At 37.6% G+C, this 14,102-nt stretch overlaps 1 pseudogene; it reads right to left on the bottom strand.

The window, feature by feature from the left end:
* Positions 1 to 2,372: 2,372 nt before the first annotated feature.
* Positions 2,373 to 14,102, bottom strand: part of LOC101446355 (rho-associated protein kinase 2-like) — a 342,498-nt pseudogene continuing 330,768 nt past the window's right edge.

The following is a 14,102-nucleotide window of genomic DNA, read 5'->3' as shown; positions in this document are numbered from 1 at the left end:
AATAAATAAATAAATTAGATGAAGAGCTCTGCATATTGTTCCAGTTCTAGTTCTGATTTTAAAAGTTGAGCTGCATCCCTGTTCTTTCTACAGCTGTTTCTCCAATACAACGCTGTCCAAAATAACTTTTGAGAGATGAGAATTTTCTGTATTTCCACTGCCACATGTGTCCCTGAACCTGAAATGTGTCTAGTGTGACTGAGGAATTGAAGTTTTAATTCTAATTAATTTAAATTTAAGTTTAAATCGGTACATGTGGCCTACGTATTACATAGTGCAGGTCCATAAATATCCTCCAGTAAGTTTCTTTTATGCTTAAATTTGAATTGTATTTCTATCACTTTCCACCAAAAAGAATACTAACACTCTCTAGACATGATTATGTCTATACCAGAGATTTCAGTACACTTCATCAAGTTTGGAGAGTGTAAGCTTACCCTGGCAATAGAGCAGCAAAAAGAACAAAGTCTGCTTGTATATTATACCCATCCTTTCCTAGGCAGTGTCAACCTTACTGAGGTGCTGCAGGAGTGTAAAAACAGGCAATTACTATTTAGAAAAATGTAATAAGGGAGGATTACATGTTTAAGGTGGTTAAGGTGGTGTATCTGGTACAGAGGCAAGCTTCTAAGGAGTGTGTGAGTTCTCATTTTGTCATAGTGTGTTACATCATTGGGTGGAGACCCATACAATGAATGTGAAAGTGTTACACATCCTGGGGAGACCTGATGTTCCCAAGTAGAGGGAATTGTGTCTCTCGAGAGAATCAGTGGCTCCCAATTAGTTCAGGCAATCTAGTATGTGAATCCCTCAACATTGTTGCAGTATCTGTAATCTGGTCCCTCTAGTAGTGAAGATTGATTGTCACTGTGGGCCCTGAAGGGAGGGTGAAAGAGGTATAGAATAGATGGAAGCAGGGCAACTTGAGGCAATGGAAGTGCTCCACAAGGTCATGCAATGATGAATACAGGACATATTAACTTACACCAAAATTGTATAAAAGTCTATAAGCTAAAATGTAAACCATAATGTGAAACATATGGAAGCTAAAAATTTAGAAGTTTATACAGTCTGAATTATGAACCATAATGTAAACCAAAATGGAACCATGTTTCACTGCTATGTTTCAAAATCTGTACATTAGCTGCAGCAAATATAACATGAATGTGTAAAATGATCATTGCTGTGGAAAGGGGGAAAGGGTTTGATGTTGGATATATGGGAGTCCCCTACATTGTACATGTGAATTATTGTGATCTGAAACTTTTTTGAAGACAAAATTAAAATTAGAAAAGAAAAATGAAAGGATTTAGACACTGAAGAAGAAATGAAAGAAAGTGCCTTGGCACTGTACATACAGGGCAACACCTATAACAGTGATGAAAGGCAAAATGTTTGAAAAAAGCTTTATAATGTTTTTTATTTTATTAATACACCAAATTATTTTTACTTTAAAAAAAACAACAGGCAATTAGCAGTGATAATGGATAATCATAGAGTAGTAGCTTTGTAGTAGTAGTAGTAGTAGAAGTAGGACTAGTAGAATCATAACAGTAATAGTTGTAGCAGGAACAGTCCCTACCCTTTACTGTGTGTTGGAAGCTTTAAATAAATCATTGCTATCCTTTACAAAATCCCTAACAAGGAAGCTATTACTTCTCCCTTTTGCAGGTGTGGTAAGAGGCTCAGCGAAGTTGAAACCTTTTGGCCAATGTTGGATAACTAATAAGTAGTGGAATTCATATTTAAACCTCAGTTTTCTGGCTCCAAAGCCTGTATTCCATCACTTCTATGGCAATGCCTCTCCTCAAATGAGTGGGGCTCAACATGATCTTCGGTCATGGCTGGGAAGAAGTAGTTACACTGCTAACAGACAATGTGTCAAACTTTAACAGTATTATATATTTTAACTGTACTTTCAACAATGCTTACCATTTCCTGAGTAAATTAAATAGAGCCCTAGAGCATAGCCTATACAATGATTAATAATCTATATGGCATTGGCATCATAGTCAACCATTTCCAAGTACCAGAAACTAAAGGAATAAATAGCACAGAGACAATAAGCTCAAGTAACAGTCCTGAGGAAGAATCTTAAGAGCAGGGAGTGAAAATTCCAGACTTTTTCTTCTGCTGCAATACCAATACTGTCTGTCATTAGGTGGCAGCAGTAAGAAATTGGTGGGGAAGCAAATATAATCTTCTTAAAGGACAACAGTAACACTCACCACATTTCTTATACAGAAAGAGAAAAAAATGTCAAGAAAGTAAAATGGTCAAAGAAAACGCCCAGATTACCCAAAATTAGGATAATTTACCTGTACCTAATAGTGCATATTAGTAAACTTATCTCTCAAGTAATTAACCAACTTTTAAAGTTCAGCATTTTGTTTTTTCAAGCTCATTTTCATTTCCATGATATGCTCATCCTCTTGTTTTAACTGCTTCTCTGACATTTTTAGTGTGTTAACTTGCTGTGTTTGCATCTTCAAGTCTTTTTGTGTAAGGCAGCGCTTCTGAGTTTCCTGCTCTATTTTTAATGTCAAGTTTCTAACCTAAAAAATAAATTGTGTATTTGATATATAAGTGTATATGTATCAGCTTATCAATGAAGCTAGCAGCAAATGTGGTGAAGCAAAACAGAGTTTTGCCCTTAATGAAGTTATTAAATATACATTTCATCACTTCTTGGCCTTTTGGGTAAAATCAAATGTAAATATAATGTAAACACTATATGTAAATATAATGTAAATTTTCACAGTAAAATTTATTTTTTTATATTTCTGAGAATGTTAAGAATATATTTTAAAATAAAATATAATGTTTAAGGTAAAAATAACTTAAAAATAAAAAAGTTGTGATTCAATTAGTATGTCATCTTAACTCAGTAAAGCTGGTTATAAAATATTATTTTATAAGAGAATTTTTTAAAATTATGAAATCATCATTGGACCTTTCCAAATAAACATAGATTGCTGTTAGTTCATAAAACAGTCTTTCACTATTTATTAGTAAACTTCTTACTTACATCCTCATTGAGCACATCTTTCTGTTTAAGGAACTCATTTATTTTCTGCTGTGACTGTTTGCTCTAGTATAGAGCATCTTTTCTCAGCTTCCAGCAATAGATTCTCCACTTTCTGCTCTAAAGCTCTTTCCTCTAAAAGCTTCTTCTCCATTTCTATTGCTACAAAAATGGACATAATCATGAATTTACAAACAAAAGAAGCATATCAATATATAATGCAGAGCTAACAAACGTGATAGTAAATGGTACTGTCTTAAAAATATTTTTATTAATTCCTAATTTAATATTTTCATCATCTGAAATGTCAAGAATTTCATGATTGGAAATTTTATTTACAGGGCATAAAATTCTATGACACTTTAAAATGAAAAAATATTCTGACACTCTATTATATCCATTCTAATAGAAGCAAGATAATTCTGCCTTTATGATTCTATAATATAGTTACAGCTTTTAAATGAAGATTTATTTTATTTTCCTGCTCCTCTGTATCTCCCAGTGTTACTATTATGACCTTATAACATTCCAGACAGATTGTATACTTCTCATGGTTCTTTCCACATTAACAGCTTTATTTATGCAGATGTTGGAAATTACCTTTTAGGGAGGTGATAAAGGACAGGACTTTGGAACCATAATGTCCCAGTTTAAATCCGAGCTTTGACACTTCCTGGATTTTTGCCCCTGGGCAAGCTGATAAACTGCTCATGGCCTCACGCCCTTACCTCTGGAACAAAGAGACCAGTGCCCACCCTCACATAGGTGCCAGAAACCCTTGTGGTGTTATGAGGGTAGTGCTTGAATGCTGCCTGGTGTATAACAAGCACCTGAGAATACTCATTATTTAGAGTGTTTAGGGATCTAAGGAAAGGTTCACAGCATTTTCGTGGAAAATGAAAGTATTCCTCATGCATAAAAATAATTAACATTTCCAAACACTTTACATGCATGATTGCACATTTTTCACAACAACCCTATGATCTCCCAACAACTTTCACAGGAAACAAGGTTCGGAGGTAAAATAACCAGAAGAGCCATGCGTGTTACTAGTTAAGTGGTAAGCCACGTTCCTAAATCCAAGGAGGAAAGACAGGCAGGTGAAAGACAAAGGCTCTAGACCTGGATTTTATGATCAAGTGTAAGAGTTTAGTTTTGTATATTCATGTGTAAAATATGGAATTCAAGATCCCTTTCATACTAGAGTTCTAAGAAACAGTTTGGGAATGGTAGTTATTATACCGAACTGGTTCATGTTCATCAGTTCAGAGAATATCCTACAAACAAATGTACTCATTTTAAAAAATAATCACCATAATGGCATGGAGAATAAAAAGAGGCGTGAAGGAACTCACTGATGTAATAGAAATGTTCTATATCTTGTTTTGGATGGTGGTCACACAGTCTATTATAAACGTCAAAACTTTTTGTATCTGACTGCAAATAAAATACCTCAATAAAAAAGAAAATCCAAATTTGTCTTCTAGGCAGAGGACAAACAAACATGGTCTACTACTTCCTACTTTCCAACTAGATTTTTCTAAAGAAAAGCAGTTTTCTCATCCTTTATCACCCTTAATTAGTGCCTTAACCTAAACTGATTTTAACAAGAAAAACTCCCATTTTAATTCCTGTAGTAACTGAAAGGCTATTTTTCTTTGAAAAATTACTCACCAATGCTATGCTTCAATATGAATGAAATTTCTCTTCAAGAATTTTATGAATATTTCACAAGTATAAAGTACTGATTTCCTTTGGAATTTTAAATTCATCATAATTATAAACTGTCAGTTTGGAACACAAGAAATTATGCTAAGACATTTCCAAGCTATAGGCTGGTCTGTGCAACACCTTACTTCATTTTCTTATCCTACATACATCACTTTGTGTAGGTCTGACAAAGTCTGCCTAAAATCATTATCATGAGAGGTCAAAATATTGGCAAATGATTTTCTAGTTAGGTCAGCTGGTATTTTAAAAATCTTTATCTTGCTTAAATCTGCAAGGCACAGGAATTTTGTAACACACATTGATGAAGTGTACAGAAAGAGCACAGTCCCAAAATCTGAATATTTATGTCTAGAACATCACTATGGATGCCACTGAAATATTAATTTCTCTCTGATGTGAATTAGGTTGAATGATTTTGTGTTTGGGCCTTACTATCTTAGCAAGGATTGTTGCTTTAAGGGAAAAATGTGTATGTAAATCTTCCTTAATGTAATTTTTTCCCTCCAGGTACCAGTGTTTGGCAATACAACATAAGCAAATGTATTTCAAAACCAAAGAGTTGAACACAGAAACAGATTTTAGTAAAAATGCATACCTTTCATGGCTTCTGATTTGGCTTCTTCAATGGATTCATAAATCTTATTTTTATCTGCTAGGCGTGCTTTTGTAGCCTTATGTTCAGCTGCTTCTTGTTCTAAGCTCTACTGTGTAACTTTTAGCTGGTATGTCATATCTATTTCCGTGTTGCTTTTTTCCTGTTAGAGATTTTATTTTTTTTTTCAAGTGATTTTTTTTATTTTTTATTTTTTAATTGACTTTGTAATAATATTACATTAAAAATATATATGTGAGGTCCCATTCAACCCCACCCCCCCACCCCCCTTTCCCCCCCCCCAACAACACTCGTTCCCATCATCATGACACATCATTGGATTTGGTAAGTACATCTTTGGGCACCTCTGCACCTCATAGACAATGGTCCACATCATGGCCCATACTCTCCTTCATTCCATCCAGTGGGCCCTGTGAGGATTTACAATGTCCGGTGATTACCTCTGAAGCACCATCCAGGGCAGCTCCATGTCCCAAAGACGCCTCCACCTCTCATCTCTTCCTGCCTTTCCCCATACCCATCGTCCACCACGTCCACTTTTCCCAATCCAATGCCACCTCTTCTATGTGGACATTGGATTGGTTGTGTCCATTGCACCTCTATGTCAAGAGGAGGCTCAGATTCCACATGGATGCTGGATGCAATCCTCCCATTTTCAGTTGTAATCACTCTAGCTCCATGGTGTGGTGGTTGTCCTTCTTCAACTCCATCTTAGCTGAGTGTGGTAAGTCCAATAAATCAGATTGTAGGTGCTGGAGTCTGTTGAGGCTCAGGACCTGGCTATCACATTGTCAGTCCAGAGATTCAAATCCCCTAAATATATCTTAAACCCCAACATTAACTGCACCTCCAGCACATTAGCATGAAAGTCTTATGAAGGGAGATCCCATCTGAGTCCAGATTCATCACACATAAACACCATTTCCAAATAGGGGCCATCTGCCCTGGTAGTTAACCCCATCGGCCATGACCATAACTCCCATGGGTCTCTTTAGCCCTCAAAGGAACCAATATCTGGGGGTTGTATCTGCTTTATCTGTCTGACTCTGCTCAGTTGTGCATGAGGGCAATCCTTCTGCCAGCCTCCAGACTCTTTTTTAGAAACTCGTAGCCATATAAACTCATTTCTCCTTTCCATTTCCCCCTTACTTTAGGTCAAACAGCATTTTAAAGTCATGACCTGTTAGAGATTTTAAATGGCAGCTATCAACTAAAAAGACTGGTTCACAATTTCAAACATTTTCTAAGTTGGTTTTTAAACAGGCTTATTAATAACATTGTTCAATTTCCCTTCTTCATTGGTCATCAAAACTTCTAGTGACAGTATATTCTCTGTACTTCTTCACTTCCTTTTCCCCTCTAGGTTACTGCATTTGAACCCAATGCTGCCCCAGCATACCTGACCTTGCATTCCCCTGCTTCTCCCACCTGTTCTCAACTTCCCTGCCGTGGGGGAAGTTTCCGCCAACTCCCTCTTTAAAACTGTGCTGTTATGGGGTGATATTCTTTAACCACAATGTTTCTCCTAACCAACTAATACTTTTACAAACTTTTAAAACATACCTAATGTTGCCCTTTGCCTATTAAAAAAATGAGTAAAATAAAATACCTCAGGGTCTGTACCTCTTACCCATCTTTATTCCCCACATAAGAGAATTGTTTTAAAATTTGAGATTGATATATAGAAGTCTTGTCTATTTTCTGTATATTTCCCAAAGATTTTTTCCTTTCTATAGTTTATATCATAAACATATTTATTTTATTTTCCAAATAGAATCTTGAATAGTTAAAATGATTTTTGAAACTCATATAGGAAGATGTCATCTGCAAATAATGAGAATTTTACTTTTCCTGTTTGGATGCCTTTTATTTTTCTCTTGTTTAATTGCTCTAGCTAGAACTTCTAGTGCAACATTGAGTAAGTAACAGTGGTGGTAGTGGGCGTCCCTGTCTTGTTCCCAGTCTTAAAGGGAAAGCTTTCAACCTCTCTCCACTGCGTACAATGTTGGCTTTTAGTTTTTCATATATGCTCATTATCATATTGAGGAATTTCCCTTCTATTTCTATCTTTTGAGGCATTTTTATCAAAAAAGGAAGCTGGATTCCGTCAAATGCCTTTTCTGCATTGATCGAAATGATCACGTGGTTTTTTCCCTTCAATTTGTTAATGTGGTGTACTATGTTAATTTATTTTCTTATGTTGAAACCAGCCTTGCATTCCAGGAATAAATCCCACTTGGTCGTGGTGCATCCGTCTTTTAATATGCTGTTGGATTGTATTTGCAAGTATTTTGTTCAGCATTTTTGCACCTATGTTCATTAGAGAGATTGATCTGTATTTCTTTTTTTTTTTTTTTTTTGTAATTTCTTTATCTGGCTTTGATATTAGGGTGATAGTGGATTCATAAAATGTATTGGATAATTTCCCCTACTCTTCAGCTTTTTTGAAACGTTTAAACAGGATTGGTGTCAATTCTTCTAAAAATGCTTGGGAGAAGTCACCTGTGAAGCCATCTATCTGGTCCTGGACTTTTCTTTGTTGGGAGGTTTTTGATGACTGATTCAAGCTTTAAATGTGATAGCTTGTTAAGTTCTTATATTTCTTTTAGCATCAGTATAGGTTGTTTGTGCAGTTCTAGAAATTTGTCTACTTCATTTAGGTTTTCTAGTTCGTTGGCATACAGTTTCTCATAATTTCCACTTATGATCCTTTCTGTTCCTGTGGGGTCAGTCGTAACTCCCCCCTCCCCTTTTCATTTCTTATTGTATTCATTTGTATCTTTTCTCTTTTATTCTTTGCTAGTCTAGATTAGGGTTTGTTGATTTTATGGCTCTTATCAAAGAACCACCTTTTGGTTTTGTTGATTTTCTCTATTTTTTTAAAATTCTCCATTCCACTTGTTCCTGCTCTAATCTTTATTATTTCTTTCCTTCTGATTGTTTTGGGATGGTTTGCTTTTCTTTTACAGTTTGTCCAGTTGTTAAGTTAGATCTTTGATTTTAGTTTTTTCTTCTTTTATTATATAGGCATTTAGGGTTATAAATTTCCCTCTCAAGATTACCTTTGCTGTATCCTGTAAGTTTTGATAAGTTGTATTCTCATTTTTATTCATCTCAATATACTTACTAATTTCACTTACAATTTCTTCTTTGACCAACTGATTATTTAGAATGTTTTATTCAGCCTCCACACATTTGTGAACTTTCTTCTTTCCTATTATTCATTTTGAGTTTCATTCCATTATGATCTGAAAAGGTGCTTGTATAATTTCAATCATATTATATCTACAGAGACCTGCCTTGTGACCTAACATGTAGTCTATCCTGGAGAAAGATCATGAGGACTTGAGAAGAATGGATAAATTGCTGAGTTTGGGTGCAACGTTCTGTATATGACTGTTAGGTCTAACTCATTTATCATATTGTTCAAGTTCTGTTTCCTTGTTGATCTTCTGTCTAGTTGTTCCATCTAATGATGTGAGTGTTGTCTCCAATGATTACTATAGAGATGTCTATTTCTCCCTTCCATTTTGCCCAGTTTGTCTCATATATTTTGAGGCACCCTGGTCAGATGCACAGGTATTTATGACTGTTATTTCTTCCTGGTGGATTATCCCTTTTACTAATATATAATGGCATTCTCTACCTCTTATAATTTTTCTGCATTAAAGTCTGTTTTGTCCAATACAAGTAGAGCTACTCCTGCTCTTTATTTGTGTTGACTATTTCAAACATTTTACTTTTAGCCAGTTTGTATCCCTAGGTCTAATGTGAGCTTTTTTCCCCTTAAATATTTATTTTTTATTTATGTATTTATTTAACTTAGATACTTATGTATTATTTATGTATTTATGTATATGTGTATGTATGTATGTATTGGCTTGTTGTCTGCTTGTTTCTTCTTAAGGAGGCAGCGGGGACCGAATCTGGGACCTCCCATGTGGGAAGCAGATACTCAACCGCTTGAGCCACATCCATTCCCTATTTGTTTTGTTTTCACTCACTGTTTGCTCACTGTTTTTTCTTCCTCCTCAGGAGGCACCAGGAACCAAACCTAGGACCACCCATGTGGGAGACTAATGCCCAACTGCCTGAGCCACGTCTACTCCCCTAAGATGAGTTTCTTCTAAGAAGAATATGGATGGTTCATGTTCTTTTGATCCATTCTGTCAGCCTATATCTTTTGTTTGGGGAGCTTAATCCATTTACATTCAATGATATTACTGTAAATGCATATTTATTTTCACCATTCTATTGTTTGGTTTTCATATTATTTTCATTTGTTTTTTTTTTATGCTTTTGACTATATTTTCTGCTATTCTTTCTTATTTACTCATTTCAAGCCTCTCCTCTTTTTTCTTTCAGGCCATAGGGCTTCTTTTAATATTTCCTGCAAAGGTAGATTTCTTTTTGATGAACTCTCTTAGTTTCTGTTTGTTTATGAATATTTTAAACTCACCTTCAAATCTCAAGGATAAAGAATTCTCAGCTGGCAGTTTTTCTCTCTCTGCATCCTAACTGTATCATACCAATGTCTTCTTTTCTTCATGGTTTCTGATGAGAAATTCTCCCTAAGTCTTACTGGGCATCGCTTGAATGTGATGGTTCGCTTTTCCCTTGATGCTCTCAGAATTTTCTCTTTATCTTTGATGTTTGACTTTCTGAATAGTATGTGTCTTGGAGTAGGTCTTATATGCATTTATTCTGATTGGGGTATGCTGTGCTTCCTGGACATGTAAATTCAATTCTTTCTTGAGGGTTGATAAATTTTCAGCCATTATTTCCTCAAATACTTTTTCTGACCCTTTTCGCTTCTCTTCCCATTCTGGAACTCCAATGACATATATGCTGTTATGTTTTGTGTTATCATTCAATTCCCTGAGCCTCTGCTCATTTCTTCCATTCTTTCCTCTCTTCTATTTCTACTGTTCTGCCTTCTATATCACTTACTCTTTCTTCTACTATTTCAAGTCCTTTATTTCTTTAGCCATATTGTCTTTCAACTCATTAATTTGATTTTGGAAATTTGTATGATTCTCATTGACCAGTTGTCTCTGCATCTCTTCTGGGGCTTTGATATATCTGATATATTTGCTTGGGCGAATTCTTCCATCTTCTCAGTAGAGCTTGTAATTTTTTGCTTATGTCTAGGCGTCTGGTTAGGATGGTGCGTTTACTCAAATGCTCGATTTGTCTTTTTTTTGTAGGGATTTAGTGGCGAGAAGCTATGTGTTTCTGCTCTTCTTTGATTCTTGTTTCAACTGGTTCTGGGTCTTTAGGACTGTCCCTGTTAGTTGCTCAAGTCTGGGCACTGGACCCAGTCATGAATTGTAGACCCGCTTCCTGGGGACTTGGGGAGAGAGGCTGTAAAGGCCAGAAAAGCCTCTCTTATTTACTTTTAATATCCTCATTTTCACTTCCTTGACTGGCCAGCAGATGGCATACTTCGGCAGTCCTCTCAGTTTAAATCTCAGGAGAGTGTTTTTGCTTAAGACCAAATCAATGTAACAGACTTCCTGCTTGGAGGCTAAGAGCCTCGAAATTCCAACTTTTTTGGAGACAGTTCTGCAGCCTTTGCTGGCAGCCCCCTCTCTTTTTGCTAATAGGAAATAATTCTACTCCCCCTTGCATCCTCAACAACGAGTACTCATCAGTAGGGAAGGAGATTGAGAGGGTCAAATCTCTTTTGTCCCTTGCTAGTTCCCAAGACAAACAAGTGGTGAGACCCCACCCTGCCTGGAAGGGCTCATGGGACAGGGCAGCCCAAGTTTGTGGGTTAAAAGCTTAGTCAGCCTTAGGCTGCATCCGCTTTTTCCCCTTTTCTGGGGAGGTGGATCCCTGGGGGAGGACTTAGTCTGTAGCTGCCAGCCCTGAGGCCTGAGAATTCAAAAGTGTCTACAGGGTAGGGGAGGGTGTTGGCATTGCAGCTGCCACTTTTAACTCAGTTTTGCTGTCATGATTCTTTTCCTTTAACCCCCTCTTTCTCCCAGGCAGTATTCAGCCTTCCCCTGGTGTCCTTAAACCATAAAACATTGTTTTCCCAGGCTGTTTATGCCTGTCCTCTAGCTATTTTTCTGGGAGAGAAGAGTCCCATGCCTTTCTAGTCTGCTATCTTCCCAGAAGTCCCTAAACATCTTAATCTGGCTGTCCCAGGCACCTCAAACTTCAAAGGAGTAAAACAGACTTATCATTGTCTCCTCTAAAGGAGCGCTTTCCCCTTTACTTTATTACTTAATGGCGCCACTACATAGCTCACCACCACCTAGAAACCTGAGATTTATCTCTGACTACTCACATGCCACATATAATCAATCACTAAGTGCAGCTGACCATTACTCTACAAAGTATTTCTCAGATTTATTCCTATTTTACACCCTTAATCACCACACTAGTTAAATCACCATTATTTCTTATATGGATTACTACAAAAAGACTTCTGACTATCATCACCCTACCTCTAGTATTGTGATCCTCAATCCATTCTCGACATGGTCATAAGATCATCATCCAACTTAAAACTATTCAGGTTCTAATTTCTTAGACAATATATCCTTGGTTTCTTAACAGAGTATTCAAAATTCTGCATAATCTAGACCCTGTCTAGCTTTGTAGCTTCACTCTCTTGCCAGTGAATTCCTCATACTCCTTTTTCTTTTTCTAAATGCCTTAAATTGTTACACAAGGATCATACTGTGGTCCTTTGGCTCTATTTTTGTAAATAAGGTTTAACAGCCACATCCATTCCTTTACATATTAAAGAGCTGAGCACTTGCAACAGAGAGTCTCGCACTGACAAAGACTAAAAATATTTACTATCTTTCCATAAAAGATTAGTTTGTTGACTCCTGCTCTATGCATCAGAAATACTGAACAGCTTGAACTTAAATAACAGACTGTACTTTATTTTTCATGCTCAATAACTTTGCTTGTGCTCTCCTGCCCAACTCAAAATGTGCCCTTGTCTTAGGAACCAATCTTGCCAGTCAGACAATGGTCATCCTGTGCATAGCTGTCATTCTATTTACCATGCTCTATTGGAATGGCCTGTGTGCTTTACTGCTACTTGAGAAACTACCCCTGACACCATGAGACTGTTAAAGGCAAGTAATGTATCCTGAAGGTTATCACACATTATATACTAAATAGTTCAAAGAAGGAATAAATAAGTGAATGAAAACAAAATGTCGGAGGCAAGGCAAGATGGCATCTGAGTGAGTGCACCTCATAATCTCTCTTGCAAAGAAGCAGCTGAGTAGGGTTGGAGTCCCGCTGGACCAGGCTGTTTTGGGTGCTTGCAGGGCAGGAGGTGGCTGGACGTTGACTTGGTGGGACGGTGACGGAGGAGATTTTTGCAAGAGGTTAAATTTTGGGTCTCTTTCATGGAGGTTGGGGTTGTGGGCGGGACCCTTTCCCTTGGGCTGGCAGCCAGCAGCAGGGATTCCTGAAGGCTTTGCTGTGCTGGGGAGTTCCCAAGCCCTGAGCGGGCTGTTTTGGGGGCTTGCGCGGCAGGAAGTATCTGGATGTCGATATGGTGAGACAGTCACAGAAGAGATTCTTGTAAGAGGTGGAACTTCTGGTTTCTGACACGGAGGTCAGAGGTTGTGGGTGGAACCCCTCCCCCCGTGGCTGGCGGCCATCAGTGATGGTCCCTGAAATCGTCATTGTGCAGCGATGCTCCCGAGCCCTGGGCGGGCTTTTTTGGGGACTTGCGGGGTAGGAGGTGTCTGGATGTTGATTTGGTGAGATGGTAACAGAGGAGATTCTTGTAAGAGGTGGAGTTTTGGGTTTCTGACACAGAGGTTGGAAGTTGTGGATGGGGCCCCTCCCCCTAGGGCTGGCGCTCATCTGTGGGGATCCCTGAAGGCTGTGTTGTGCTGCGGTGCTCCCAGGCCCCCTGTTGGCTGGATGCATGATTCCCAGGTCTTTGTCTCTTAGACCCAGGTGGCCCATGCTCCAGAGACTCACACATCTTGAGTCTGCAGTGTCACAAACTTTCCATCCCTGAATCCACCACCCCCTGGGGTCCATCTGAGGTCCTTGATTGCCCTGGCCCTCGGTGTTTGCATTGTTTTTTTTTGTTTTGTTTTTGTTTTTTTCTTTTTGTCTTGCTTGCTAATATTGCATTGTCTCCTGGTCTTTTCTCCCATTTTCTCCCCCAAGGTCCTTTTTTCATTTATTTAGTTTTCCTTCTCTTTTTCTTTTTCTTGCTTGTTTCCCCCTTTTCTTTGCCCACAACTTTTCCCTTCTCTTTTTTTCTTTTCTCTCTTTTTCTTCTTATTTTATTTTATTTTCTTTATATAATAGGTGCTGCAGGGGGCGCTTCACACTTGCTGTGTTTCTTCATCTTCCATTTCCTCTTTTCTGTGTGTATTGATTTTGGCCACCTACAATATCCCCTTTCCCCCATATCTTGCCACCATCCATTATCAACTGTTTCTCTTACATTCCACCTCCCTTTCATTGGCCCCCAAATTGTCTGAATGTTAATTTCTAATACATTTGTTCTGTTTTCTGTCTTTTATCCACTTTTGATATTATTGTCTTTCTTTTCTCTTTCCCTCTCTCATGAAAACACTGACATTCAAATTCCTACTACATTCCTCCCCATATTCAGTTGACTGTCTCATTAGTGGTACTCTAATTACTGCTATAATTCTACACAACTTACATGAGTCTAATACCCATTCTCCCAGATCTCACATTGTTGCTATGTTAAAATTTATTACCAACACT

The sequence above is a fragment of the Dasypus novemcinctus genome, chromosome 19 (assembly GCF_030445035.2).
Source record: "Dasypus novemcinctus isolate mDasNov1 chromosome 19, mDasNov1.1.hap2, whole genome shotgun sequence".
Classification (NCBI taxonomy): domain Eukaryota; kingdom Metazoa; phylum Chordata; class Mammalia; order Cingulata; family Dasypodidae; genus Dasypus; species Dasypus novemcinctus.
The sequence above is the reverse complement of the archived record's forward strand: the minus strand, read 5'-3'. Positions and strand labels throughout refer to the sequence as shown.